The sequence below is a fragment of the Marmota monax genome, unplaced genomic scaffold, assembly GCF_021218885.2.
Source record: "Marmota monax isolate L192 unplaced genomic scaffold, Marmota_monax_Labrador192_F-V1.1 WCK01_AAM20220418_F8-fsc00080, whole genome shotgun sequence".
Classification (NCBI taxonomy): domain Eukaryota; kingdom Metazoa; phylum Chordata; class Mammalia; order Rodentia; family Sciuridae; genus Marmota; species Marmota monax.
The window spans coordinates 5,347,322-5,352,673 of NW_026694750.1; positions in this window are offsets into that span (position 1 = coordinate 5,347,322).

Below are 5,352 nucleotides of genomic sequence, written 5' to 3' on the forward strand. Positions count from 1 at the left end.
AGCCCCGGGCGGTGGACTCCCAGCTGGGGAGGGTCAGAGGTGCTGCAGTGGCTCCTCAGCCAGAAACCAAAGCCAAGGTGGGCCAAGGTGACCGCCTCTCCAGAACAGCCCTTGGAAAGTCAGGGTGGGGCTGGGCGGCTGCAGGAAGGGGGGAGAGGGCCAGCTGGTGGTTTGGGGGGAACTTTCTCTGCTTCTCTCCAAGCTGAGGCCCCTCCTCTTAATCATGCTCTGGGGCCTGGGCCAGGGAGGCAGAGGTGTAGACGGGGTGGGCATTAGGGGCGTGCGTGCTGGAAGGAGGCGGTGGCGCTCTGGTGGCAAGTGGTGTGCCCTCCTTCCCTCACCAAGCCTCTGTGCTGTCCCGGAGGCGGTCAGCTGTCGGTGCTGGGCTGAGGGGTGCTCCGGGGGCCGAGCCCTGTCTCTGGGTTTCTTTCTCCTCATCCGTCACGGCTGCCTGGGTGTGGGCGTTAATGGCCTGGGTGGTGGCTGCTCTTGGTGAGCTGGCACCGTGGACCATGGATTCTAGAAGGGACCAGGTGCTCTGGACAGACAGGCCAGAGCCCTCCATCTTGTCTCAGGTGACCAAAAAGGAGACGTGAGGGGGGATGGGAGTGTGAGCCCTTAGAGCGACAGCTGTTCCCAGCATGTGGGAACCGGGACAGGAGACAGGGCCAGGAGGGAGGTAATGACGGCAAAATGCACTGAGGCCACCGGGGCCCTGCCCCTCGGGAGAAGCCTTGACACCCCCTGCACCTTGTAGAATGCAGGTGCTGGTCCAGCAGGTCCCAGTGGCCGGAGATCTCTGTGTCTGACAAAGCCTCCAGCCACCAAAGCCTGACCACCCAGGAGAGCCACAGCTCATAGGAGCTGAAAAGTGTCCCCTGAAGATGTGCTGAAGTCCGACATTCTAGCACTGGGAATGGGACCTCATTTGGAAATTGGGGTCTTTGCAGATGTGACCAGGTTAGGATGAGGCAATACTGGGTTGGGGTGCACCCTGATCCCGTGACTGGTGTCCTCTAGGAGGAGGAGGGAGGCACAGGCACGTGAAGAGGAACAGCGAGGAAGGAGGCAGGGACCAGAGTCCTGCAGCACATCCGGGGACCCCTGGAGCTAGGAGAAGCTGGAAGAGGCTGGGGGAGCCTCCCTGGGGCCTGCCGAGCAAGCAGCCTCTGCCAGCCCCCCGCTTCTGGCCTCCACACCCGTGAGAGCACTCCCTTCTTTCTGTTCTCTTTGGGCCCTTTCCTACAGCACCCAGGACCCTGATGCTCAGCCAGAGGCCATAGGAGCTGTTTCCTGGGGAGTTGGTGCGCTGCCATCCCAGCTGGCGAGTGGCCAGAAAGCCCTAGGCAGAGTTGCAGGTGAGGACAGGTGAGAGCACTGGGTGCTCCTGTCTCGCTGGGGAGCAGCCCAGACCCTTTCCTGCAGGGTGAGGGGCTGAGTGCCCTGGAGGGGAGCAGCAGATGGCAGCTCTGGGAGGAGGGGCCAGGTCGGGGTGGACACGAGGGGGAGTGGCCACACCTGCCCTGCATGCGGACATGCTGCCCACCTTCCACAGCTGGGGTGGGGCTGGCCTGGGGAGGATCTGGGGCAGTGTGGGATCCCAGAAGAGGGAGGGACTTGAACCAAAGGGCCCAGCTGGACACCTGCCTCCGCTGATGACTCGTGTCTCTGAGCCTCAGTGTCCTCGCAGCACAGAGCATGATGACAGCCCGCCGGCTGAGGGCGCAGAGGGCTCAGGCCAGGCATCAAGGTGGGGGCTCCATGAGTGGAACTGAAGGTGGAACGGGGAACCTCCCGGGAGCCAGGGGTGGGCAGAGCCTCACGCCCAGGGGCCACCGCCTAGCTGTTTGGGAAAGTCCGGCTCCTAGGGGCAGCCTGGTGGTGTCGGCCAGTGACTTCCTCTATTTCCCGGGTCACCTGGGTTACCTCCCATCCTCCCTCCAGCTCCCGCTCTGCTGTTGTTTAGCCCTCGATTTCTGGAAGTGCTTTCGGGAGGCAGATGTTTGGAGTTCCCGGCCCTATTGATCCACACCTTAGCAAGACTTGCCTTTCCTGTGATGAATATTTGATTGACGCCCTGAGCTGGTCCTGCTTCCCATCTCTTTCTAGCTCATTAAATTTCCTTGAGCGGAGCTTCCAAGTTTCTCCTCTGGAACTTCCCCTCCAGTGGCAGCTCCTGCACCCTCTCGTTGGCTTCTGACCCATTTATTTGTCTTTTGAAAAAACAAAAAAATGCGTTTGGCTGGGATCTGTCCTGACGGCGGGCCACCAGGAGGGGGTCTTGCTGAACCCAGCTGCCGCCCTCCTCCTGTGGAAGCTCCCTGCCCTGCGTCTGCCTGGGCCCAAAGGGTGGGGCCCTGAAGTCTGAGGATGGCGGACGCCTGGAGCTGCCTCTGAGCTCGTTGGCGGCTGCGTCTGGGGAGGTGATGGGCAGGTCGGGGTCTGGAGACTGGCAGAGGCCCCACTGAGCATTCATGCCCATGGCAGGTCCACTTTCCCATGGTTCTGGGCAGGACATGGGTGGATATGTGGGCCCCTCTGACGATGTTACTGATGAGAGTTGGCTTCTGGGCGCAGCGAGCCTGCCCCGGACCCTTGGCCAAGCACTTCATGTTCATTTGCGTCTCGCCACATTCCTGGGGGGTGGAAGCCTCAGTTTATAAACAGGAAAATGGAGGCTGAGCACCATGCTCAGGAGACTCAGCCGTCTCAGGGCAGAGCTGGGACTGAACCAGCAAGTCCCAGCAGACCCCTGCTCTGCTGCCTCCCTCCAGAGCCTCTAGCTCCTGCCTCCCAGGGTGGAGGCCTGGATGCTGAGAAATAGCCTGCAGTGCCAGACAGGAGTTATCACCCTGCATCCTCCGTGGCAGGGGGGAGCTTTGCAGGGCGGGCCAGCCTGGACTTTGGATGCCCATCCAGCATGGCCAGGCTCCCTCTAGGCCTCTGCTTGGCTCTGGGTTACTAATGCAGAGCCTGGACGTGGCCAAGCATTGGATTCATCCCCAGGAGGATGGTGGACTTTGTAACAAAAAAGGATAGGAGGGACACGGCCTCCGACTGAGCAGGACACACCATCCTCCAGCACCAAGCCCTGAGAAGACGCCAGCAGCCCACAGGCCACAGGGCGCAGGCTCCTGTCTGCCAGCTGCCAGGACGGCAAACCCAGGGCAGCAGGTGGCCCAGCAGCCTAGGCTGAGGCGGATTGAGTGTGTGGGCCAAAGGCCCAGGCCTAACTCCAGCTGCTGCTGTCCGGTGGCCACTAGAGAGCACAGCCTGCATCCAGGAGCAGATAGCCTTTGTCTCAACCCAGCCGGGTCTGATTGTCCTCCCTTCTTGTGTTCTAAACTTTCTATCCTGCAGCATTCACTACTTTGTGTTTTTATGTTTATTTTTTGGTACCGGAGATTGAACTCAGGAGCACTCGACCACTGAGCCCCATCCCCAGCCCTATTTTGTATTTTATTTAGAGACAGGGTCTCACTGAGTTGCTAAGAAGCTCACTTTTGCTGAGGCTGGCTTTGAACTTGTGATCCTCATGCCTTAGACTCCCCAGCCGCTGGGATGACAGGCTTGAGCCACCATGCCTGGCTACTTTGTCCTTTTTTTCAGGGCATTAGAATGGTCAGTGTGGCCCTCCCCCTCTACTCTGTCTTCTGATTTTGGTAATGTGCACACTCATGATGCAAGTGAGGGTCTAGTTAAGGGAACGGCCTGGTCCCCTGGAGGATGGCGTGTTCTGCTCAGTCAGAGCCTGTGTCCCCTCTATCTTTTCTTGTTATAAAGCTGCTGGCTCTTGCCTGGGGTGAAGGGTAGGTTGCAGGGGGCTTTGCTGGTGTGGGTAAGGGGACAGTGCATGGCCACTGACCCTCTGCCTCTGCACCTTCTCTCCTCTCCCTCAAGCCACTTCTGTGGATGGGGATATGAAGTGGGGGAGGGGCATGCAGCAGCCTCCAAGCCGGACTGTGGCCGCCTCATCTGACCATTCTCCTGCTCAGTGGACGCCAACTGACCTCCAGGCTGTGTCCTTGTCAGGCTGGGACAAAGCCACTCACTGGCCCAGGCCTCTCCCAAGGAGCCCGAGGCTGTGATTTAGAGGATGGGGAGCAGGAGGGAGCACAGGTGTGGTCAGAGCCATCTGTTCTGACCCAGCTGTTCCTGATGGTTTGCATTTGAGTCCTCCTGGCTCAAGGGAGGGTTTGTGGGGTGGTCCAGGGGCCTTAGCACCTCAGCTGGTGACGTCTGCTACTTCCCCTGCTGCATGTGTGGGACACAGGTCCGCCTTCCTGTCTCCGGGACAGTGTCAGGAGGAGAGCCAAGGTGGTCAGGAGAGAGGAGTGTGCAGGCCTAGCCGGTAGCGGGACAGCCTCTCAACGAGCTGATGTTAGCAGAGGCATGGGCGGGAGGGACAGCGGTCAGGGTGACCTTCACGGCAGCGTGAACAGGCAGTGGGGTTGTTATGATGCCCTGAGCAGGTTAGGAGCCTGCGGCTCAGGCTGAGGCTCACCAGGGTCCACAGGGGGATGTCCTGCCGCTGCCAGCCCAGCCCACTGGTCACTGATGCTCCTGGGAATGGGGAATCTCTGACCCCTGAGGGGGGAGGGGAAGTGGGGGAGCTAGGGCTCTGCCCCTCCTCTGTACTGGCTGGTCCAGCCAGTTCCCTGCAGGAGGAGTGGAACCTTGCAGGGCCAGGCAGCCCCGCCCCTTCCCTATGCAAAGGCCTCTGGGAATCCCACACCCTGCTCCTTCCTCTCCCTCCTTCTCTGGGCCTCGGCTTGGATGTCAAGCCCCAGGGACGAAGGAGTGGACAAGGAGGGCCTGCAGTGTCCTCTCCAGGACTCGGGCACAAAGGGCAGGACACCACGCGTTTTGTGCCAGCATCTATGTGGTAAAACACATCGATTTAAAAGTGAACAGCAACGTTTCTGGGCCCCCCCGAGGGACAGTTTTGTTAATGAGGATTTACAATAATAGAAAGTGCCATTCATTTGTCCCCTGCCCAATAAGTGCGAAGATTCTCCAGTCTCTGGGCTCCGTCCCTTCCTGTTTCTTCAGGGTCAAGTGCGCCATTCCTGATTAATTCCATCACTCCTGCTGGGAGAAGAGCAGCCAGGCCAGGGTGACTCACGGTGCCACCGCGGCTCTGGGCCTGTTTGCAGTGGGGCACCGCGGGTCTTCTCACCTCTGTGATTCCCAGCACCTCGGCCCCAGGGCTGGCACTAGACGGTGCCACGTCATCCATGACATGCTGTGAGTCCTGGCTTCCGGTGACGTCCTCTGAGGACTGTGCTTCATTGTGAGGACCCAGTGTGAATCTTGCTCAGGGCGCAGGAGGACGGGAGCAGACGCCGGCTC